This window comes from Salmo salar, chromosome 16 (genome assembly GCF_965601325.2).
Source record: "Salmo salar chromosome 16, fSalSal1, whole genome shotgun sequence".
Taxonomy (NCBI): Eukaryota; Metazoa; Chordata; class Actinopteri; order Salmoniformes; family Salmonidae; genus Salmo; species Salmo salar.
In genome coordinates, this window is record NC_138306.1 from 66,904,046 (window position 1) to 66,929,988 (window position 25,943).

Here is a 25,943-nt window from a genome sequence, read left to right on the forward strand (position 1 = left end):
TATGGGTTTTGTTGGGGATTTTGTTTGTTGGTGGGTTTTTTTGTGGTTAGGTGCATTCCGGGGTCTGCACCTTGAGGGGGGGGGGGGGGGGGGGTACTGTCACGTCCTGACCAGCAGATGGAGCTGTTGTAGTAGTTTGGGGGTCAGGACGTGGCAGTTCTTAACTCTACAGCATACAATGACATTGTAGACTATTCTGTGCTTCCAACTTTGTTGCAACAGTTTGGGGACGGCCCTTTCCAGTTTCAGCATGACAATGCCCCCATGCACAAAGTGAGGTCCATACAGAAATGGTTTGTCAAGATCGGTGTGGAAGAATTTGACTGGCCTGCACAGAGCCCTGACCTCAACTCCATCAAACAACTTTGGGATGAATTGGAACGCCGGCTGCGAGCCAGGCCTAATCGTCCAACATCAGTGCCCGACCTCAGTAATGCTCTTGTAGAGCCCTGACCTTAACTCCATCTAACACGTTTAGGGATGAATTGGAACACTGACCTCACTAATACTCTTGTAGCTGAATGGAAGCAAGTCCCTGCAGCAATTTTCCAACATCTAGTGGAAAGCCTTCCCAGAAGAGTGGAGGCAGTTATAACAGCAAAGGGGGGACCAACTCTATATTAATGCTATATTAATGTTTGACGAGCAGGTGTCCACATATTTCTGGTGATTCCCTTCACTGGAACTAAGGGGCCTAGCCCGAAATATGGAGAAAAAATTGCCCCAGATCATTATTCCTCCTCCCCTAAACTTTACACTATGCATTGGGGCAAGTAGCGTTCTCCTGGCATCCGCCAAACCCAAATTAGCTCGTTGGACTGCCAGATGGTGAAGCGTGATTCATCACTCCAGAGAACGCCTTTCCACTGCTCCAGAGTCCAATGGCGGCGAGCTTTACACCAGTTCAGCTGACGGTTGGCATTGCGCATGGTGATCTTAGGCTTGTGTGCGGCTGCTCGGCCATGGAAACCCATTTCATGAAGCTCCCGACGAACAGTTATTGTGCAGACGCTGCTTCCAGAGGCAATTTGGAACTCTGTAGTGAGTGTTGCAACCGAGGGCAGGCGATTTTTACACACTTCAGCACTCGGCGGACCCGTTCTGTGTGTTTGTGTGGCCTACCACTTCACGGCTGAGCCGTTGTTGCTCCTAAACGTTTCCACTTAACAATAACAGAACTTATAGTTGACCAGGGCAGCTCTAGCAGGGCAGAAATTTGACTAACTGACTTGTTGGAAAGGTGGCATCCTATGATGGTGCCATATTGAACGTCACTGCTCTCTTCAGTAAGGCCATTCTACTGACAATGTTTGTCTATTGAGATTGGGTGACTGTGTGCTCGATTTTATACACCTGTCAGCTTGGGTGTGGCTGAAATAGCCAAATCCACTAATTTGAAGGGGTGCCCACATACTTTTGTGTATATATAGTGTACCTACAGTGCATTTGGAAAGTATTCAGACCCCTTGACTTTTTCCACATTTTGTTACATTACAGCCTTAATCTAAAATAGATGAAGAAAAACATTTCCTCCATCTACACACAATACCCCATAATGAATGGGAACAGGTTGACATTTTTGCACATTTATTAAAAATAAAAACAGAAATCCTTATTTACATAAGTATTCAGACCCTATGCTATGAGACTCAATTTAGCTCAGATGCAACCTGTTTCCATTGATCATCCTTGAGATGTTTCTACAACTTGGGAGTCCACCTGTGGTGAATTCAATTGATTGAACATCATTCAAAAAGGAACACATCTGTCTATATACATTTACATTTAAGTCATTTAGCAGACGCTCTTATCCAGAGCGACTTACAAATTGGTGGATTCACCTTATGATATCCAGTGGAACAACCACTTACAATAGTGCATCTAAATCTTTTAAGGGGGGGGGTTAGAAGGATTACTTTATCCTATCCTAGGTATTCCTTAAAGAGGTGGGGTTTCAGGTGTCTCCGGAAGGTGGTGATTGACTCCGCTGTCCTGGCGTCGTGAGGGAGCTTGTTCCACCATTGGGGTGCCAGAGCAGCGAACAGTTTTGACTTGGCTGAGCGGGAACTGTGCTTCCTCAGAGGTAGGGAGGCGAGCAGGCCAGAGGTGGATGAACGCAGTGCCCTTGTTTGGGTGTAGGGCCTGATCAGAGCCTGAAGGTACGGAGGTGCCGTTCCCCTCACAGCTCCGTAGGCAAGCACCATGGTCTTGTAGCGGATGCGAGCTTCAACAGGAAGCCAGTGGAGAGAGCGGAGGAGCGGGGTGACGTGAGAGAACTTGGGGAGGTTGAACACCAGACGGGCTGCGGCGTTCTGGATGAGTTGTAGGGGTTTAATGGCACAGGCAGGGAGCCCAGCCAACAGCGAGTTGCAGTAATCCAGACGGGAGATGACAAGTGCCTGGATTAGGACCTACGCCGCTTCCTGTGTGAGGCAGGGTCGTACTCTGCGAATGTTGTAGAGCATGAACCTACAGGATCGGGTCACCGCCTTGATGTTAGTAGAGAACGACAGGGTGTTGTCCAGGGTCACGCCAAGGTTCTTAGCACTCTGGGAGGAGGACACAATGGAGTTGTCAACCGTGATGGCGAGATCATGGAACGGGCAGTCCTTCCCCGGGAGGAAGAGCAGCTCCGTCTTGCCGAGGTTCAGCTTGAGGTGGTGATCCGTCATCCACACTGATATGTCTGCCAGACATGCAGAGATGCGATTCGCCACCTGGTTATCAGAAGGGGGAAAGGAGAAGACTAATTGTGTGTCGTCTGCATAGCAATGATAGGAGAGACCATGTGAGGATATGACAGAGCCAAGTGACTTGGTGTATAGCGAGAATAGGAGAGGGCCTAGAACAGAGCCCTGGGGGACACCAGTGGTGAGAGCACGTGGTGCGGAGACAGATTCTCGCCACGCCACCTGGTAGGAGCGACCTGTCAGCTAGGACGCAATCCAAGCGTGGGCCGCACCGGAGATGCCCAACTCGGAGAGGGTGGAGAGGAGGTTCTGATGGTTCACCGTATCAAAGGCAGCAGATAGGTCTAGGAGGATGAGAGCAGAGGAGAGAGAGTTAGCTTTAGCAGTGCGGAGAGCCTCCGTGACACAGAAGAGCAGTCTCAGTTGAATGACCAGTCTTGAAACCTGACTGATTTGGATCAAGAAGGTCATTCTGAGAGAGATAGCAGGAGAGCTGGCCAAGGACGGCACGCTCAAGAGTTTGAGAGAAAAGAAAGAAGGGATACTGGTCTGTAGTTGTTGACTTCGGAGGGATCGAGTGTGTATATATTGCCAGTAACAATAACTCAAAGTTGTGTATTTGTGACATTTTTGGAGACCGAGTAGATGGACAAAACCTTGCCGTAACATTATTTGAGTTAGCCCTTGGTGAGACAGTTGACAAAGCTGTTTCTTGACTACTGTTAAAGGTGCAAGACAATACTGTTAAAGCTGCAAGACATGGACATTATTGCATATAGAGTTTTTTTTCATTGCTAGTGTCGACTGGAAAACCAGAGGCATAAGGCAGATAACTAATTAAACACTTAATAGATTTGTCACGTCTATGCCGTAGCAATCCGTATGCACAATTAACCATCACAAATTATTTTATTAAGGATATACCCCTTACTGTACACTTGGGACATGTGATAGAGGCAACAGTTATTGTCCTCATTTTCAAGAAACAGGTTACAATTGTTTTCAACTCGTTCTCCTTGAAAATGGTTTCCGACATAAGCTTGGCAGAACTTCACTAAAGGGCAAGAACATTTATGTATTGTAATTCTATTTGCAGAATACCTTATTGAACATGTGGCTGGTAACAAATTGTCACTGTAAACTTGACTGAACACAGTTCAGCAACAATGGATAAGTCTGCCCTCTTTCTCATTGGTACAGTTAGAAATATTGGTAGTATTGTTAGGGACAAAGTGATGTTCCTCCTCGGCTTCTCTAAGCTATGGGGACAGGTCATCAGCCAGAACCGCCTATGAAAAAGGACCACAAAATGAATGATCAGTGCACTAGTCCCAATTCAAATACTTAAAAAAAAAAAAAAAAATCACGATATCTATGCTCCGGTTTAGCGCATGTTTTCACATCCAACCATTCACTCAATTTACCCAAGTATGGTCTTATGGTAGTCGAATAGGCGTTATAGCACAGGTAGGGATGACATTTTACACACTGCTGCTCTTCAGGGCCAAGAATGAGGAACACTGAACTAGTGCACCCTTTGGGAGGAAGAGTGAAGAATCAGGACACAAGCCTTACAAACAGAAACTTGACCCTCAACAAATGTCACTCTGGTGGAGGATGGGACTACAATAATATAATCAAATTTGAACTCTACCGTGAACATTACCATGCCGTAGAGTAGCACTTAAACATTGAATTTAAACTTACTACTATTAGCCCATAGCAACGGATTTAATAACAGATTCATACACGTAAAAAAAATACATCAAAAGGAAGTATATTTAGAAGTGTCGGTCCTATATCTGAGAGATGTAAGAGGGGTCATATTAGTGTGTAGCCCGACTCATTCGAAATAGATACTTTTTCATTAGGAAACTGATTTTCTGGATGTCTCCTGGTCTGATACAGTGGGGGGGAAAAGTATTTAGTCAGCCACCAATTCTGCAAGTTCTCCCACTTAAAAAGTTGAGAGAGGCCTGTAATTTTCATCATAGGTACACTTCAACTATGACAGACAAAATGCGAGAAACAAAATCCAGAAAAATCACATTGTATGATTTTTAATGAATTTGCAAATTATGGTGGAAAATAAGTATTTGGTCAATACCAAAAGTCTATCTCAATACTTTGTTATATACCCTTTGTTGGCAATGACACAGGTCAAACGTTTTCTGTAAGTCTTCACAAGGTTTTCACACTCTGTTGCAGGTATTTTGGCCCATTCCGCCATGCAGATCTCCTCTAGAGCAGTGATGTTTTGGGGCTGTCGCTGGGCACTTTCAACTCCCTCAAAAGATTTTCTATGGGGTTGAGATCTGGAGACTGGCTAGGCCACTCCAGGACCTTGAAATTCTTCTTACGAAGCCACTCCTTCGTTGCCCGGGCGGTGTGTTTGGGATCATTGTCATGCTGAAAGACCCAGCCACATTTCATCTTCAATGCCCTTGCTGATGGAAAGAGGTTTTCACTCAAAATCTCACGATACATGGCCCCATTCATTCTTTCTTTTACACGGATCAGTCGTCCTGGTCCCTTTGCAGAAAAACAGCCCCAAAGCATGATGTTTCCACCCCCATGTTTCACAGTAGGTATGGTGTTCTTTGGATGCAACTCAGTATTCTTTGTCCTCCAAACACGACGAGTTGAGTTTTTACCAAAAAGTTATATTTTGTTTTCATCTGACCATATGACATTCTCCCAATCCTCTTCTGGATCATCCAAATGCTCTCTAGAAAACTTCAGACGGGCCTGGACATGTACTGGCTTAAGCAGGGGGACACGTCTGGTACTGCAGGATTTGAGTCCCTGGCGGCGTAGTGTGTTACTGATGGTAGGCTTTGTTACTTTGGTCCCAGCTCTCTGCAGGTCATTCACTAGGTCCCCCCGTGTGTTTCTGGGATTTTTGCTCACCGTTCTTGTGATCATTTTGACCCCACGGGGTGAGATCTTGCGTGGAGCCCCAGATCAAGGGAGATTATCAGTGGTCTTGTATGTCTTCCATTTCCTAATAATTGCTCCCACAGTTGATTTCTTCAAACCAAGCTGCTTACCTATTGCAGATTCAGTCTTCCCAGCCTGGTGCAGGTCTACAATTTGGTTTCTGGTGTCCTTTGACAGCTCTTTGGTCTTGGCCATAGTGGAGTTTGGAGTGTGACTGTTTGAGGTTGTGGAGAGGTGTCTTTTATACTGATAACAAGTTCAAACAGGTGCCATTAATACAGGTAATGAGTGGAGGACAGAGGAGCCTCTTAAAGAAGAAGTTACAGGTCTGTGAGAGCCAGAAATCTTGCTTGTTTGTAGGTGACCAAATACTTATTGTCCACCATAATTTGCAAATAAATTCATTAAAAATCCTACAATGTGATTTTCTGGATTTTTTTTCTCATTTTGTCTGTCATAGTTGACGTGTACCTATGATGAAAATTACAGGCCTCTCTCATCTTTTTAAGTGGGAGAACTTGCACAATTGGTGGCTGACTAAATACTTTTTTCCCCCCACTGTAAATACTGCTTTAGCTTTGCCACCTTCCACTGCAGATGCGGAAGGCCGACATGAGCGGATACGGTGGATTGAGACAGCAGCCCATGCAACAACAAAAAAAATCTCTAGGTTAAACAGACGGTTTTTGATGGGGATTTTTGTATTATGCTAATTAGATTTCCACTCGGACATTGACTCTCTAGGGGGTTAAGAAATAAATAATTTGTGCGGGCTGGAAAAGTCCCCCCCATGCAGAGGTTGAAAACCAAATGGCCAATAACCTATCCTACTAAGCCTATCGTAAAAGTGTCAAGAAAATGTAAAGTTATGACCCAGTAGCCTATTTCCCAAATATTTTAATAGCCTAAGAAGTTGTCCAAAATGTGCCGCATTCAAAAAGAACAAGAATGAAGGTCAGTCTATTGGCCTAGGTATAGGCTATTCTCAATCACAGCTTTATGAGAGATGGAACAAACAATATGACCGTTAAGAAAGGAAGATGAGGCAAATAAAGCTATTATTAACCGGTTCTGAAGACGGTAGACTTGCTTCTATCCAGCCCATGATTTATAACCTAACTCAGTACGGTAAGAAAGCCTGTTGCTAATCAGTTGACTGTCATTTCTTCATGTGCGCGCCACAAAAACGCACACATATACCTGACCTGGCCATGCTGAAACTCCACCAGAAAGATTAGAAAAGATTTGCCTTCACTTAGCCTCTGCCCAGGCTTTCAACAACATTATTTTTTTCGCATTGATTCGTCCAGATGTAGCATGTGATTTTGCGCTATAGCCTGACAGTGGTTGTAGCAGAGGTATTTATAATAGGGGGCGATACCATCGTTTAGAAAAGTTTTGAGTATATAATCACAATGGGATAAAGGTTGACATCGCCCAACCCTAGTTTTACCACCTTGTGATGTATTATGCTATCTGTATATGCCAAGTGCCTATACTTTGTTGTACTGTTTATTTTCTATTCCTTTCCAACCACTTGCCCAGTGATTTCCAGAATGATCTCTACTACGACGCCAAAGTAGGACTGTCTCGGCAAGCGTTGGCGGAGATCTGGAAGCTTCTGGAGGGAATGGACAGCTGTAGAATGGGTGATCTGGACGATGCCCTCAGCCAGATCCTGGTGGATCTCAAAGCACATGAACTCGAGGCCTCGAGATGGCACTCACTTTGAGGACACCATAGGTGTAGAGATCGACACAGTCATGAAGGTGATAATGTGTACCAGAGGGGACTGTGATGCTCAAAATCAAGTGGATTTACCGCCACACACACCACATGTGGTTTGCCTAAAGGACTTGATGACTGACAGTTTGTAAAGTAGGCTACACGGGCAGGGAGGATGAAATTAAAATAACTTCTTTTTCTGTGAGGTAACGTCTTTTCTGGACTTATGTAACAGTATAGCTTCTGTCCCTCTCCTCGCCCCAACCTGGGCTTGAACCAGGGACCCTCTGCACACATCAACAACTGACACCCACGAAGCATCGTGACACAAAAGCCACAGCCACAACTACTTCAGGTCTCAGAGTGAGTGACGTCACCCGATTGAAACGCTATTAGCGCGCACCACCGCTAACTAACTAGCCATTTCACATGGGTTACACTCACCCCCCTTTTGACCTCCTCCTTTTCCGCAGCAACCAGTGATCCGGGTCAACAGCATCAATGTAACAGTATATCTTCCGTCCCTCTCCTCGCCCCAACCTGGTCTTGAACCGGGGACCCTCTGCACACATCAACAACTGACACCCACAAAGCATCGTTACCCATCACGCCACAAAAGCCACGGCCCTTGCAGAGCAAGGGGAACAAACACTTCAGGTCTCAGAGCAAGTGACGTCACCCGATTGAAACGCTATTAGCGCGCACCACCACTAACTAACTAGCCATTTCACATCGGTTACACTTACAAGTTCATACTTGTAAGAAAACATAGTAACTCGTAGGCTAGGACTAGCCTACACACAAACTAAAGGACATATAAAAACAAAACTGCTCTCAATGGTGCTGGCTGGCATGTCTGATCTCTGCTTGAGATCACTCATGCTGCCAAACACACCCTCGTAAAACTGACCATCCTACCGATCCTCCAGTTCGGTGATGTCATCAATAAAATAGCCTCCAACACTCTACTCAACAAACTGGATACAGTCTATCACAGTGCCATCCGTTTTGTCACCAAAGCCCCATATACTACCCACCATTGCGACCTGTACGCTCTCGTTGGTTGGCCCTCGCTTCATACTCGTCGCCAAACCCACTGGCTACAAGTTATCTACAAGTCTCTGCTAGGTAAAGCCCCGCCTTATCTCAGCTCACTGGTCACCATAGCAGCACCCACTCGTAGAATGCGCTCCAGCAGGTATATCTCACTGGTCACCCCAAAAGCCAATTCCTCCTTTGGCCGCCTCTCCTTCCAGTTCTCTGCTGCCAATGACTGGAACGAACTGCAAAAATCTCTGAAGCTGGAGACTCATATCTCCCTCACTAGCTTTAAGCACCAGCTGTCAGAGCAGCTCACAGATCACTGCACCCATCTGTAAACAGCCCTTCTATCTACCTACCTCATCCCCATACTGTATTTATTTATTTATCTTGCTCCTTTGCACCCCAGTATCTCTACTTGCACATTCATCTTCTGCACATCTACCATTCCAGTATTTAATTGCTATATTGTAATTACCTTGCCACCATGGCCTATTTATTGCCTTAACTTACCTCATTTGCACTCACTGTATATAGACTTTTTGTTTTCTTTTGTTCTACTGTATTATTGACTGTATGTTTTGTTTATTCCATGTGTAACTCTGTGTTGTTGTATGTGTCGAATTGCTACGCTTTATCTTGGCCAGGTCGCAGTTGCAAATGAGAACTTGTTCTCAACTAGCCTACCTGGTTAAATAAAGGTGAAATAAATAAATAAATTGAGGAAGCGAGTCCGATCTGGTCCACCGACAGACTGAGATGCGTATGAAGCTAACGGGCACCTTTGTGTTCATCAATATGACTTAACCACTCCAATTCAGAGCACAGTCATTTACTGTACACTCAAGACAAGACAGACCTGACACATTTCTCATTGTCATCGCAGTTATTTAAGGAGTGACTGCCCCTAAAAAGCAACTTCTCGTTTTGAAAATGGCCTATGTGGCATCAATATGAGCCAGAAACATTTATTATTGTGTCAACATTGACTACAAAATGTAAATAGAATAATTTTGGTCATAAAGTAATTCTCATCCAAAACAGATTTGCAAGATGGGAAAGAATGGAATGTCACGGAATGAAGGGTACTGTAACAGTTTTCCGTGGGTTGGGTTTATTATAATCCTGCCCACAGCTGGCAGTACCCAAGTAATCATCATTTAGGAGCGCAGCTGCATGCGGTCTGATCCTAATGCCCATGGTCAATTTGGTTTGACATTCGACATCCCTATGTGGCTAGTTGGAGACATCCGTAAATTTCACAATGTACATGGGACAATATTCTAAAAGGTCAGTAGCCAAATTTTTACGACTTAACCTCAAACCATCTAGAAATTCGGATACAAATATTTAATGTATGTAATGAGACAGATGTGCAACATGAAAATATTGTCCAAGAGATGGGCTATCCAAAGTCAAACCACATTTGCCACGGTCGCACACCAGCCGGCTGAAGCTAAAAGACAAAATGATTTGGTTAACTCTTCCCACCTGCAAACACAAGAGACACCCACATCAAACCAAACCCCGAAACCAAATCATGTTTGAATTCAGTCATGGCCGATAGCATTTGTTAATGAACCAAATCTGGCTCTTCTCTAAAGCAGGGTTTCCCAAACTCTGTCCTGGGTGCATTTTTTTTTTTTGACCTAGCACTACTCAACTGATTCAAATAACCAACTCATCAAGCTTTGATTATTTGAATCTGCTTGTGTAGATCTAATGTAACATCCAAAACGGCCTCCAGGACAGAGTTTGGGAAACCCTGCTCTAAAGGACCTTCTCTCTCTTCCAGGTGTTTGTGTGCGTTTTAATTATAGTGGTCATCATCTGCAGCAAGCTGTGGTCTACAGTCTCCTGGTTTGTCCAGTTCAAGCGAATCTTCACCACCTGCTTTCTCATCGGTCTGGTGTGGATTTGCTTCTTTCTCTACGAGGTAAATTATCAATACACCCTTCCATGCATTCTGTAAAATGTCCACATGCTAATAGCCCCTTACTGTCTGATGTTCTATGTCTAGTAGTAAATCAATTATAATTATTTGAAGGTACAAAATTACTTATTTACAGCCAGAGTGGCCAGTCTGGCTACTTTCAGTGTACGGTCTGCCTGATTCAGGATTGGTTCATGTTCTCAGAGGTAAAAAATGTAGGCTAAACGCTACAACAATTCATGTCTTTGCAAGTAACATTTTGGGGGGATTTATGAACAGGTAAGGAAGCGCTAAGCTATTTCAGCTATTTATGATATGCCATAGTCTATTAAAAAATCAAAGCCAACTAAATAAATTTTAAGGAACACCAACAAGGAATATCTTGAGAAACAGAATGTCTTATCAGGAGAGTTGGACTATGACAGGTTTTTTTTTTGTGAGTGATTGATTGATAGATGAGGGATAATGGCAGTTGTGGAACCAACTGTGGTCCCAGGAACGGCAGCACTGCCGCTAAACCAGCCTCTGACCCAGGAATGGTACAACGCTAAATCCATCATATGTGTCATTGTAATTTTATTGTCCTGTCAGATTGCCTTTGCTGTCGATGCGAAATGCACCGGGAGAAAGAAAATTGACTGGTGGGATAACTTAAACGGTGAGATGATGGAGAGAGAAAATGAACACCTGAGCTTGGCATAACAAAAATGTGAGAATACATTTGATTTGATGCATCGTTCTTCTATAATGATTGGTGCATGAAGAGGGAATAAAATTCCAAAATGGTGTTTAGCATGTGTTATCCACTGCTGGCCTGCTCTACAGGCACCATCGCATGAGCCTGAAGCCAGACTGGCCAAAGTTGTTTATAAAAATGAATTCAAAAGCATTCATTTTAAGTTTAATTTGTATATCTAAGTCCGTCACAGCCTATATACGCAATTTATAGACTATAATGATTTAATACAACCAGCCTATTGTGTCGCAATGTATTTATTTGTAGGCTATAGGGCTATAGCCTTGAAATAATATAGCCTAAATAATACATTTTTATTCCTTTCTGGCTCCTGACCTAGTTAGTGTTTTATATGCTATTTAATGACATTTAGCCTATTTGAAATTATGTTCGCTTGTTACATTCACCTTTTGATGTTATTTCAAATACTTTTCATTCAAACACATGGTTTGGTTTCAATACTTAAAAAACAATTGGTAGGTTCAGGTAGTCACAAAATAGATTGGGGTCGGTTAAATTGTGTTTCATAGAATGGAGCGAATTTGGAGCAGCAGTTTTTGTCATAGCGGAGCAAACCGCTCTCTTTGCGATGAGCGCGATTTCCAACCATTCAACTCGCTCAGATACTTTGGTCGGAGACCATTAAGACCTGCGCACATTTTTTTGTATAATTATCAGTAGTAATCATCTTGTTAGGGCTGATGGCTTGTAATGACTATTGTATATCTTTACAGGTTTATATCATTATGTCCTCTTAGTATGAATAGATGTTTTTTATATAACCTTGGAGATTGAAAGTAGTGTTCAGTCTAAGCTCTCTGTGTAGTGGAATTGGAATTATTTAGTGAACTGTAGGAATGCGTACTCCCAACAACTCAAGACCTCTCTCCACTGGTAAGAAGTCCTGTAATATCCACGGAGGAGCACGACTGTTAGGTTCTAGATTTCTGGTACAAAATCCAAGCAGACAGCAACAAGGCTCAAACTAGATTTGTTACTCCCAACTGGGTGCTTCAGCCAAGAACATGCATTCAGTGCAGTGCCCATTTTATACCCTTAGTTCTCACCCCTTTCCTTCCACAAAGATGTTTCAGTACTTTTCCATCATCCAGTATTTCTCTGTGCTGCTCCTTGCATATCACAGGACTTGGTATCAGTCAAGCCAGGGCTTGAGTTATTGGGAGTACCCATTCCTGCAGTCCACAAACATTTCACTTCTCATACAAAGAGCATAAACTTAACACTACTTTAAATCCCAAAGGATATATAAAAAAAACATATATTCATACTAAGATAATATAGTGATATAAACCAGTAAAGATTGAAATTTACATGTCTATCAGCCCTTACCCATAATTATTACTACTGCTAATTATGCAAGAAAATGTGCCCCGGTCTTAATGGTCTCCAACAGCATAAACATTTTGTTACTGTTTGCAGTAAGCTTACTGTGGAAATGCATATTGGTTTCTTGTCATGAAGCCTACTGTATTGGACTCCTTCCTGCCTTACCTCCAGATTGGTACAGATGTGCCATGACTCTCCAGGAAGATCTCTGTAAGATGTACTACGTAGTCCTCAAGGTCAACAATCCTTCTCGTACCCCAAGCTAAGGTAACCTGGGGTTGGGGACAATTCCATTTCAATTCAGCCATACAGGAAGTAAGTGCAGAGCCTTTGGTCTAGCGGTAATGCTCTAGGCACATAAACTACTCCCTACCGGAGACCAGGGATCATACTCCAACCCTTATATGCCTCCCATCTCTCTGTATCCGTCTCTAATTCTACCTGTCCAAATAAAGTAAACAATACGTGAATCCTTCCTGCATTGACTGCACTGAAATGGAGTTGCCCGCAACCCTGTTGATGACCAATAACCTGTGATGACCAATAACCTGTGTAACATTCAGCCTATTTCCAATAGGACTCAGTGTGACAGTGTATTATTATATCTGTATCTGAAGGCAATCACTGACCATCACCAACCTCTTCACGGAAACCCAGAAGCACTTTGGCCAGAGGATCAGCGAGTTGCTCGTAGCCCTCAAGGACCTACCGGTCACACGGCAGATCCCTGTGCTTTCCATCCTGGTGCGCGCGCACACACTTGAAACGCTGTCACAAGGGCTGGGGTAAATTCCATTTCAAATAAAACAATTCAGAAAGCGAATTTGTGTTGAAAAATGCTTAAGAAAATAAATGGCCCTGTTCAATGCTTAGCGAGAATTTCAATGTACTTTTGTGTTGAAATGGAATTGAACCCATACCTGACTATCACACAGCAGTCATAGTAACTGTTTCCAGTTTTAGCCAGTTTCCTGCATATCACTGAAGCCACATATTCCTCATCTTCCTCAGGTGTTTATGTACTGTAGCTGGCACGGCATTAGGGGCTGCTGCGCTCTGAGAGGTACAACTCACTGGCAGGGGGGGGGGCCCTCAATGCTCCCCTCCCAGATACGTGGAGACCCTGAGGAACGACGACTGGCTGTTTAGCAACGTCCAGGAAGAGATACAACTGGTTCTCGTTGTAGCTGGAGCCACAACTGAAGGCAATGACTCACAAGAAGCTAAACCCTCTCAAGCTAAAGCCAAACCCAATGAGTCGGACGTGATGTCTGAATCTAAGGTGGCTACTGACGGGGAGTCTAACCAGCTCATCAACTACACAAGGGAGTAATGTAAGTGGTTTGTGTTGATCTCGGCTGAGTTACGGATGCAAAGGTGTTCCCCTATGAACCTGGGGGCTTATAAAAAGTAGCCTGTCATTCTAGGTTTTTAGCTGCTACACTGGAAGTGTATACCAGAGGTAAGGCCAGCAGAGAGCAATCCACTCTATCAAGTGGTCTCGGCCGCAAGCTGTACAACAAATCCTTAAAACTAGAACTAAACATTTCTGTAGCAGTGGAGGAAAAGGTTTTGGGGGTGCAGGGACCCCCCCCCCCCCACATGAGAAGTTGTATGTAGAAGGACTGAAGTTCAGCTGGTGACTTTTTAAAAGGACATTCTACTCCAAAATATATTAAAATAATCTAAAATCTAATTTCCACATCCAGAAATGAGCCCAATTACATATTGGTAAAATTATTTTGGACCAAGCATATAGCCTATGCATGGTCTTTCTTATCAGGTATGCTATAAGCATTATCACCTGTAGCCCAGCTGATGCAGCATAGTGGCTATAAATAAATAGGCTGATGCATTGGGTTGCCTATCTGCATCTACCATGGGCATAACCATTAGCTAGATCTGAAATGTGATCTTTTAACTAGTTAACATTAATCAATACATGCTATGTCCTAGAGAAAAAATTGCATAAACACAGTGAATATAATGTAGGCCTACCCGTTAGGATAACTTGAGGTAAAACGGCACATGGGGTAACACGCCCCCTCCTGTTCTTCTCACAGAAACCACTTCATGTCACCATGCTCCTCGGAGCCAAATGCTGATGACGGGTAGCACTTTGCTGGGCAGGTGGCATTGAAACCCCCTTGCTAGGCGAAAGGCGTTCCAATGATGGGCCTTAAGGTTATTATAGCTGGTAGTAGATGGTTGTCAAACTGGGAAAAACGGTCATTCAGACCAGCCTTCCTGATTTGAACTTTTGTAAACTACACTATGGATATTGGAAAATGACCTATGTTTATGAAAATACAGTCATTGTTTTTAAATGCCAACCACAGCACCTTACATGCATTAAAGGGATGATTCAGATTCTACATCAATTGGGTAATTGCTGGTCCTGTAATTTTTTGTTGTAATCTTTAAAAAAAAAAAAAAAAAAAAAAAAATTATGCGACTGTCCTCTTTTGCTTTTGTTTGCCTGCCTGGTCATGGTCAACGTGCATGTACCCTCAACACGTGATTATGTATCTTGTGCGCAGTGATCTGGGCGGGAGTGGCAATGTTTTGAGATAATGTGAATGATCTGTGAGGTATTACAATATACATATCCATACTAATTTACACTGTACAAAATATTATGAACACCAGCTCTTTCCATGACAGACTGACCAGGTGAATCCAGGTGAAAGCTATGACCCTTTATTGATGTCACTTGTTAAATCCACTTCAATCAGTGTAGACGAAGGGGAGGAGTAAAGTTAAAGGGGTTGCGCAACTCAATATTAGGAAGGTTTTCTTAATGTTTTGAATGCAGTGTATTTGAGAAGTATTTAGACACCTTCCATTTTTCCACGTTTTGTTACGTTACAGCTTCATTCTAAAATTGATTAAATTATTTTTTCCCCTCATTAATCTACACACAATACCCCAAAATGACAAAGTGAAAACAGGTTTTTAGAGATGTTTACTAATTTTATTTAAAAGTACCTCTGGCAGTCTCTATGGGGGTGCTACAGGGTTCAATTCTTGGGCCGACTCTTTTCTCTGTATACATCAATGATGCCGCTCCTGCTGCTGGTGAGTCTCTGATCCACCTCTACGCAGACACCATTCTGTATACTTCTGGCCCTTCTTTGGACACTGTTAACTACCCTCCAGACGAGCTTCAATACCATACAACTCTCCTTCCGTGGCCTCCAACTGCTCTCAAATACAAGTAAAAACTAAATGCATGCTCTTCAACCGATCGCTGCCTGCACCTGCCTGCCCGTCCAGCATCACTACTCTGGACGGTTCTGACTTAGAATATGTGGACAACTACAAATACCTAGGTGTCTGGTTAGACTGTAAACTCTCCTTCCAGACTCACATCAAACATCTCCAATCCAAAGTTAAATCTAGAATTGGCTTCCTATTTCGCAACAAAGCATCTTAAGCTCATGCTGCCAAACATACCCTCGTAAAACTGACCATCCTACCGATCCTCGACTTCGGCGACGTCATTTACAAAATAGCCTCCAATACCCTACTCAATAAATTGGATGCAGTCTATCTCAGTGCCATCCATTTTGTCACCAAAGCCCCATATACAACCCACCACTGCGATCTGTACGCTCTCGTTGGCTGGCCCTCGCTTCATACTCGTCGCCAAACCCACTGGCTCCAGGTCATCTACAAGACCCTGCTAGGTAAAGTTCCCCCTTATCTCAGCTCGCTGGTCACCATAGCAGCACCCACCTGTAGCACGCGCTCCAGCAGGTATATCTCTCTGGTCACCCCCAAAGCCAATTCCTCTTTCGGCCGCCTCTCCTTACAGTTCTCTGCTGCCAATTATTGGAACGAACTACAAAAATCTCAAACTGGAAACACTTATCTCCCTCACTAGCTTTAAGCGCCAGCTGTCAGAGCAGCTCACAGATTACTGCACCTGTACATAGCCCAACTATAATTTAGCCCAAACAAATACATCTTCCCCTACTGTATTTATTTATTTTGCTCATTTGCACCCCATTATTTGTACTTTGCACTTTCTTCCACAGCAAATCTACCATTCCAGTGTTTTACTTGCTATATTATATACACTGCTCAAAAAAATAAAGGGAACACTTAAACAACACATCCTAGATCTGAATGAAAGAAATAATCTTCTTAAATACTTTTTTCTTTACATAGTTGAATGTGCTGACAACAAAATCACACAAAAATAATCAATGGAAATCCAATTTATCAACCCATGGAGGTCTGGATTTGGAGTCACACTCAAAATTAAAGTGGAAAACCACACTACAGGCTGATCCAACTTTGATGTAATGTCCTTAAAACAAGTCAAAAGGAGGCTCAGTAGTGTGTGTGGCCTCCACATGCCTGTATGACCTCCCTACAACGCCTGGGCATGCTCCTGATGAGGTGGTGGATGGTCTCCTGAGGGATCTCCTCCCAGACCTGGACTAAAGCATCCGCCAACTCCTGGACAGTCTGTGGTGCAACGTGGCGTTGGTGGATGGAGCGAGACATGATGTCCCAGATGTGCTCAATTGGATTCAGGTCTGGGGAACGGGCGGGCCAGTCCATAGCATCAATGCCTTCCTCTTGCAGGAACTGCTGACACACTCCAGCCACATGAGGTCTAGCATTGTCTTGCATTAGGAGGAACCCAGGGCCAACCGCACCAGCATATGGTCTCACAAGGGGTCTGAGGATCTCATCTCGGTACCTAATGACAGTCAGGCTACATCTGGCGAGCACATGGAGGGCTGTGTGGCCCCCCAAAGAAATGCCACCCCACACCATGACTGACCCACCGCCAAACCGGTCATGCTGGAGGATGTTGCAGGCAGCAGAACGTTCTCCACGGCGTCTCCAGACTCTGTCACGTCTGTCACATGTGCTCAGTGTGAACCTGCTTTCATCTGTGAAGAGCACAGGGCGCCAGTGGCGAATTTGCCAATCTTGGTGTTCTCTGGCAAATGCCAAACGTCCTGCACGGTGTTGGGCTGTAAGCACAACCCCCACCTGTGGACCTCGCACCCTCATACCACCCTCGTGGAGTCTATTTCTGACCGTTTGAGCAGACACATGCACATTTGTGGCCTGCTGGAGGTTATTTTGCAGGGCTCTGGCAGTGCTCCTCCTGCTCCTCCTTGCACAAAGGCGGAGGTAGCGGTCCTGCTGCTGTGTTGTTGCCCTCCTACGGCCTCCTCCACGTCTCCTGATGTACTGGCCTGTCTCCTGGTAGCGCCTCCATGCTCTGGACACTACACTGACAGACACAGCAAACCTTCTTGCCACAGCTCGCATTGATGTGCCATCCTGGATGAGCTGCACTACCTGAGCCACTTGTGTGGGTTGTAGACTCCTTCTCATGCTACCACTAGAGTGAAAGCACCGCCAGCATTCAAAAGTGACCAAAACATCAGCCAGGAAGCATAGGAACTGAGAAGTGGTCTGTGGTCACCCCCTGCAGAACCACTCCTTTATTGGGGGTGTCTTGCTTATTGCCTATAATTTCCACCTGTTGTCTATTCCATTTGCACAACAGCATGTGAAATTTATTGTCAATCAGTGTTGCTTCCTAAGTGGACAGTTTGATTTCACAGAAGTGTGATTGACTTGGAGTTACATTGTGTTGTTTAAGTGTTCCCTTTATTTTTTTTGAGCAGTATATATAGAAAGGGACACACCTGTCTATATAATGTCCCACAGTTGACACTGCATGTCAGAGCAAAAACCAAGCCGTGAGGTCAAAGGAGTTGTCCGTAGAGCTCCGAGACAGGATTGTGTTGAGGCACAGATCTGGGGAAGGGTAGCAAAACATTCCTGCAGCATTGAAGGTCCCCAAGAACACAGTGGCCTCCCTCACTCTTAAATGGAAGATGTTTGGAACCACCAAGACTCTTCCTAAAGCTGGCAGCCCAGCCAAACTGAGCAATCTTGGGAGAAGGACCTTGGTCAGGGAGGTGACCAAGAACCCGATGGTCACTGACAGAGCTCCAGAGTTCCTCTGGGGCGATGGCAGAACCTTCCAGAAGGACAACCATCTCGACAGCACTCCACCAATCAGGCCTTTATTGTAGTGGCCAGACGGATGCCACTCCTCAGTAAAAGGCACAAGACAGCCAGCTTGGAGTTTGCCAAAAGGCACCTAAAGGACTCTGACCATGAGAAACAAGATTCTCTTGTCTGATGAAACCAAGATTGAACTCTTTTCCCTGAATGCCAAGCGTCACGCCTGGAGGAAACCTGGCACCATCCCTACGGTGAAGCATGGTGGCAGCATCATGTTGTGGGGATGTTTTTCAGCGGCAGGGACTGGGAGACTAGTGAGGATCGAGGGAAAGATTAACGGAGCAAAGTACAGTACAGAGATCCTTGATGAAAACCTGCTCAGGACTTCAGACTGGGGTGAAGTTTCACCTTCCAAAAGGACAATGACCCTAAGCACACAGCCAAGACAACGCAGGAGTGGCTTCAGGACAAGTCTCTGAATATCCTTGACTGGACCAGCCAGAGCCCAGACTTGAACCCGATCAAACATCTCTTGAGACCTGAAAAATAGCTGTGCAGTGACACTCCCCATCCTACCTGACAAAGCTTGAGGATCTGCAGAGAAGAATGGGAGAAACTCCCCAAATACAGGTGTGCCAAGCTGGTAGCATCATACCCAAGAAGATTCTAGGCTGTAATCTCTGCCAAAGGTGCTTCAACAAACTACTGAGTAAAGGCTCAGAATACTTATGTAATATTAGTTTTTCAAACTGTTTTTGCTTTGTCGTTATGGGGTGTTGGGTTTTGATTGAGGAAAATAGATTATTTTAGAATAAGGCTGTAACGTAAAAAATATTGGAAAAAGTCAAAGGGTCTGAATACTTTTCGAATGCGCTGTGGCTTCTCATAAATTGGGATGGTTTATTTCAAAATATTGCTCTTTGCTTACTGTTTGCAGATGCTGGAGAAGTCATCAGAAGATTTCATCCATCTCAGGGCAGCATGGTGAAACTGATGGTGTCTGTACAAGAGACTGAACCAACGTCGCAAGCACTATAGACGATGTTCTTGTCATTGACAGCAGTGCGAAATCTCAAATCTGTGAGTTGGATGCCTTAAGCCATTTTTGAAGATGCAATTTATCAAGAGAATAAAGAATACTTTTTATTTCATTTTTTGAAAATGTTTATCAGTTTACAATGTAGGCCGTAGTGATTTTTATCTGTAAAAAAAGCAGTTTGTTTACCTGTCTTACATTTTTTGGGGGGGGGGGGGGGAGAAAGACCAGCTTTAATATTGTGTGTAGATGGTAGCTTCCAATGTAATCATCTGCATCATTTCCAATCCCCCGTGTGCGTGCGTGCATACATACATACATACATACATACATAGTTCCAGTGCTTGTCTTATCTCCAATATATCTTACATGTAAAATAAACCTGGCTGATTTAGGATGAGTAATATCTGACAATACTTTTTTTAATTCTATGCGCTATGCATTGGGAGTTTCTCCCATTCTTCTCTGCAGATCCTCTCAAGCTCTGTCAGGTTTGATGGGGAGCATTGCTGCACAGCTATTTTCAGGTCTCTCCAGAGATGTTAGAATAAGGCTGTAACAAAATGTTGAAAATGCCAAGGGGTCTGAATACTTTCCGAATGCGCTAAGTCCCATGACATTATTTTGTAGTAAGAAGAATATTATTGAACTTAGCTGAATAAAATAGAATGGGAAAAATATGTTGCGTGTTAAAGTGATCACTTGATACAGGGTCCTATATCCTAGATTTCTAGTTATTTGGCAACTTTAGTTGTCAATAATACATACCTTAATGTCGTAGAAATCAAAACATATATGGGCTGCGTGATGGAACTTTAGACTCTTGATGATTTGAGGAAGCTTGTGCGCTGTTCCTTGCTTCAGGCTGCACAGCTGTTGTCTCATGAAGTGATCATATTTTCAAGACGTCATCCATATGCACTCGAATAGAGGCTGCATGCTTTCCTGTCGGAACGTTTTTCAATGATGCTTAGCAGGCTACTTAAGGTTTATAGTGGATGTGCTTAATGAATATGAGAAGCTGAGAAATAAATATAACACTTTCACGCCACGTATCGACCAGTGTTTGAGGAGCATGCTCTCCTTGCGCGGCAGGTGATATTCTGCCCAAACGCTGTATGCCATGGGCTCTCCAACCCTGTTCCTGCAACTACCTAGTGCTTAATATGGGGAACAAAGTGAAATCTGTTCTGGAACATCGACTGTAACGTTTTCTCAAACATATTTCCCTAAACTGTTGACCGCCCCTTTGCACGCTCAAAAAATGAATAGAGGAGATGGAAACACATGGTGGTGAGATATTCTGTATAGCTAAGGGTAATGTCACCCAATTTAATCATGAAAATATAAAAAATGCTCTATTACTATGCTATTCAAAATCAAATTCACTACAATTGTAGGCTACCTGTAAGCCACCCTTGCACAATCAATGAACCAAAAGCATTGCCTAGGGCTATACGTTCTCTCCCAGACTTGTGGATAGAAATTTTGGACGTTAGGTCATCTTAGGTAATTTTCCAAGCCTATGAGTATGCATAAGATCTAATATGCATTTTGGTGTTTTCAATTAATCATAACTTTAGAAAGTGCTGTCCATTTTGTTGTGTTAAACTTTGAAATAACATCCACAAAGACCATGTTTTACACTCAGTTTCAACCTGCTGTTGAACTTTCTTCAAATTGATCATCACAGTGAGGTGAGTTTTAAAAGCATGATACTGTTTTGATAAGTGTTTGAAGTAATTTTCGATTGTGTTGACGTCAGAGTGGTTAGAGAGACAATAGAGCCCTGTGTACCAGGCCATTAGGACCTAAAGACTGTTAGCAAGTTAGGTACTACCAAAGCATGTCCAGAGTGCATTTGAAGAGATTACCGTGACTCAAAAGCCACATGGAATTTTACTGCCGACATGACTCATGACTGCCGGTGTGGCAGTGAAAAGGTCACCGCAACAGCCCAAAGGGTGTTCCCACATGCCAAAATGCAAGTCTTCCATTAGGAAATGCCATAGAACAGTGCGAAAGAGGTAGCCATACCTCTACCTTCCGGCCTGTAACCCTTGATATTATATTTTGCAATACAAGAGCCTCCACTATCCAAAGATGGCCATTAATGAGGTAGGGGGCCTCCCTTTGCAGGGAGGTGCCCAAAAACGCAGGGGTCATTGCCACTCACAGGCGTTAAAGTTTTCAGTCACTGTGACTGATGCTGGACACATGGTGGAGACGCTCTACTATATGGTAAGAGCAGCGAGTGTAACTATAAGCTTCAGGGCACGACAACACAGCTGCCGCTGACCTTAGACGTAGGGTTTGGGTGCCAAGGTAACGAGGAGGACCCCAGGGCAAACTGAAGGCACAAACGGTGGACACGAATGGCGCACGCTGCCCACTCACTCGCTTTGCAGGCATTGGGTAGATGGGCAAAAACGGGCTAGAAAGAGAAATATTACATCTCCCTGCTTTCCAGCGGCACAAAGGCAACCAGATGAAAGCCCCAAGCACCATAGACTGTCCCATGTTACAGGCTAAAGGCTTGGAGACTGATTTTTGCGTAAGCAATGCGCACCCTCAAAACGACACGAGGTTGTTACCCTACTGTAACTGTCAAGGCCTTTGTAACAGGTGAGATATAGTAGCAGTTAATCCAATGTACCATTGGATTTGTCTATTTCTTCTGCATCCGTAGATCGACCATCCATTTGTGTGATTAACGGGGGCTAGGCTAGATCGGCAGCTCGGGGCCAGGTCTTTTTACAAAATCTACTGTCTAGTCCGAATGGTTTGAGCTACAAACTATTGCAAGCTATATGTGAAAAGCTGAGACTCTCTCAAAAACGCACGTTTTGCTCTATGACGCTCACAACCTACACAAGAGTCATTAGATGGTAAGGGGTTCTTCTACATGGAAGATCATAGGACATCCCTTGACATAGTGTTGATAATACTGTAATAAGCTCACCGTTTCTATCACAAACTCAACTCTCTACACTGATTAGTTGGATATTCATTTCCCAGTGAGCAAACAATTTCTGCACTTATTTCTGCTTTGTCTGACCTTATTTTGTTATTGATATTTGTCAAAAGCCATGAATGAAAATGTTTTTCAAATTGTTTTATGTTCTACTTGTAGCCCTGATTGTCCTGAAAGGTAAATGGTAAAACACTTAATTGTGAGGCTAAATGTAAGGGCTGGACATGCAGATAAATGAAAGTCTGTTAATTGAAAAGCCTATTTTTACTCAGGTCTCAGGACTGAAAGGGTTAAAGGAAGAAGGAAACATGCTGGTAACCCAGATGTCCTAATCCTACAACATAGATAAATTATGTGTCTGGTCTGTCTTGGCCCTATCCCGGAGGGGAGGGCTAACAAGAGCAAACGTTTCCTTAGTGAGTCATTCCCAAAGGGAAAGTAGACAAGTGCCCGACTGCATGAACCAAGCGCATATAGGAACGGGATAAGGAAAAAACACCAGAGCGTGGTGGACTTGGTGTACCAGTCTGGGGCTCAGGTGCTCAGCAAACGACCAGAAAGTACAAGTAATGGAATACTGTCCTAAAGCTCGACTTTCCAATATTAATATAACCAAGTTGCTATAAGATTTCCCCCAAAAGATCCTGAGAAACCCTGTGTGTTACGGCAATCTCTGAAGTGAATCCTGGAAACCTGTCTCCCCGTTTATCGTATGAAAACTGATAATTGTGTCAGGTTTCTTCCCTGCCTCGACCCACATAGATTGATGATTCTTCCTGGTTGTAGTACCGAGGAGGTTCCCATGTGACCCTGTTAAACTGTGTTGCTAACGCAATAGACATTTAGAGGGACTAATGCCTTAAAGCAAGGGAAATGGGTAAGCCATGGTCATGGCAAATGGCAATGTCATCCAGCTCTAAGTCAGAAGAGACCAGAGGGAGAGCAGACATGCTGACTGTCCTCCTGGCTTAAAACCTGAAAAGGTGGAGAGGGGATAGCCGAAGGGGGGATGGAGTACACATCCCTCATTTTCCCATGTTAGCGAAGACACAAAAAAGCGCTGCTACTCAGGGAATCCAACGGGGAGTGCCTCCCCAATGATGCGGAGGGACGGCTTACATTAAACCCGAGCGAGAGAGAGGATAGGGCAAGGACCCGGAGGCTTTGCCCGTTATCCTCCTCTGACGCATAGGGCTGTGCCCAAATGTCGGCTGACCGTAGCAAAGGACTGTTTAACTCCAGGTTTGCCTTGGTTCAGGGGCTTGGCCTTGGCCTGAGTCACCATCAGTCTTGGGTCCCCAAAGCCAGCTTGTTGCCCCCTCCCTGCTGTGAGGCTAGAGAAAGTTGCAGTGACCAATGGGCTGCCATGGGGCCCCGGTTCACGGGGAAGGCAGAAGTTGAAGGCTTCTTTCTTACATTTACATTTTAGTCATTTAGCAGACGCTCTTATCCAGAGCGACTTACAGTAGTGAATGCATACATTTCATACAATTTCATAGATTTTTTTTGCTTGCCCCCCATGGGAATCGAACCCACAACCCTGGTGTTGCAAACACCATGCTCTACCAACTGAGCTACAGGGAAGGCTGTATTCTTCTTCTTTCAATATATTGTCTGATCGTATCAGGACATGTTTGAGAACCTGCAAAAAGTGTTAGGTAAACTCTCTGGGCTAGGTAAATTCTCTGAAGTTCTATTACGTTGATGTGTTCTTTCCTCCAGCGGGGGGCCCCACTCTTCAAGTACAGACCTGTATTGCCACACTACTCCCCAGCCTGTTAGCGAAGCATCGGTTGTGACTACTTCCCGCCTTGCTAAAATTGATCAGAGAGGAATACCTGTAGTCAAGTAGTTTCTCTTCCTCCATGGCCGTGGAGTAGACTAGCACACCCTTGTCACTCAGATTTTGGTGTCTCGAGTCCAAGCGGAGGTCGTTGAACCACACTGTAGTGGTCTTAAAGACAGGAGGCCAAACAGTGTCACTGCGGAGGCCACTGCGAGCATGCCCATAATTTGTTGCAATTTTCATACTTTCACCAAAACGTTCAACTGGAATTGTTGCAGAAGAAGAAGAATGCTGTCCGCCTGATGAGGGGTTATACATGCCCTCATAATATGGGAGTTCAGAGTCATGCCAATAAAGGTGGCCTTCTGGCCTGGTGTTTAGTTGCTTTTTTTCATTGTTCATGGTAAGACACTTTGCATTGACATGGGTCATTGTGTGAGTGCTATGCTCTCGGCCGCACACTTGCGAGAGGGGGCATAGATTGAGTCAGTCATCAAGGTAAGGAAGGTCACTTGTAGATGGAGGAAGCTCAGGGCTGCAATCACACATCTTGTGAAGACACAAGGAGCCAGGGAGAGGCCAAAGGGTAATACCGCAAACTGGTATGCCTGGCCTTGGAAGGCAAACCGCAAAAAACTTCTGTGTTCCAGTAAGACCGGAACTTGAAACTAAGAGTCCTTTAAGTCCAGGGACGTGAACCATTCCCCCGCAGCTACGGTCTGTAGAATGTCTACCATCCACAACATGTGAAAGAGATGAAATTTTAGGAAAACATTGAACAGTTTTAAATCCAGAACTGGACGGGAGCCTCAGTCTTTCTTCAGAACCCGGAAATAGGTTTAGTAAAAGCCATCTTGCTGTTACGATGCTTTTACTCTTGTGATTGCGTTCTTCTCCAGGAGAGATGTAATCTCCTGGCTGAGGGTGCAGGCTTTCAGGGGGTCTGTGACTGAAGTAATTCTGACCCCTAAGAATGGTGGGGGTCTGCGTCGGAACTGCAGCCTGTACCCTTGTGAGAGGGTCATCACCACCCATGGGTCTGAGGAGTGAGATGCCCAGTAGGTCAGGTGCTGCTGTGTAAATTGTCCGAAGGCCAACCACCGCCATTCAGTTTCTGCCCCCGCATCTGATTGTGGGGGTGGCTGCATCACCATCTGCAGCAATGTTCACGTGCGCCTGTCTTCCCATGACTCTGTGATGCCTGGTTTCTGGGTTCCACAGCCACGTAGTCTGACTCAGCTGTTGGACATGGGGGCTTGGGCGAGCCAGACCTGGTGACGAGTCACAACTAGGGTGGATATCAGTCTGCCTAGCTCTCTGGACATGAACGCAAACACTTGAAGAGCCTTCCCTGTAGCTCAGTTGGTAGAGCATGGTGTTTGCAACGCCAGGGTTGTGGGTTCGATTCCCACGGGGGGCCAGCACAAAAAGAAAAAAAATGTATGAAATGTATGCATTCACTACTGTAAGTCGCTCTGGATAAGAGCGTCTGCTAAATGACTAAAATGTAAATGTAAGAGATGCATCATTCAGGTTGCAGAGGTCCAGGACTGTGTGCTCCAGCCGGAACATCTTGTTCTGTGCTAGCATGAGCATTGAGAGAGAATTCCCCATGTGGCCCACTTTGTTGTAGGCCTGTGACAGTAGTTCATCAGTGGCCCTGCACTGAGGTCTGGGGTAGCGGGAGTCATCCTTCAGGGCTTCATCTGGGGAGAGCATCAGCTCTGCT

General features: G+C 44.5%; 1 long non-coding RNA gene across 3 annotated transcripts; it reads left to right on the top strand.

Annotated features, from left to right (window-relative positions):
- Positions 1 to 8,497: 8,497 nt before the first annotated feature.
- LOC106574286 (uncharacterized) lies at positions 8,498 to 24,009 on the top strand. 3 transcript variants are annotated; one of them, XR_001321511.3, is made up of 6 exons: positions 8,498 to 10,332; positions 10,921 to 11,038; positions 12,584 to 12,679; positions 13,030 to 13,197; positions 13,424 to 13,746; positions 19,356 to 24,009. It is a non-coding gene; the product is annotated as an uncharacterized LOC106574286 (long non-coding RNA). The 3 variants fall into 3 exon arrangements; XR_001321510.3 differs by having other exon boundaries at positions 10,921 to 10,987; positions 12,548 to 12,679; XR_006759799.2 differs by having other exon boundaries at positions 9,696 to 10,332; positions 10,921 to 10,987.
- Positions 24,010 to 25,943: the final 1,934 nt, after the last annotated feature.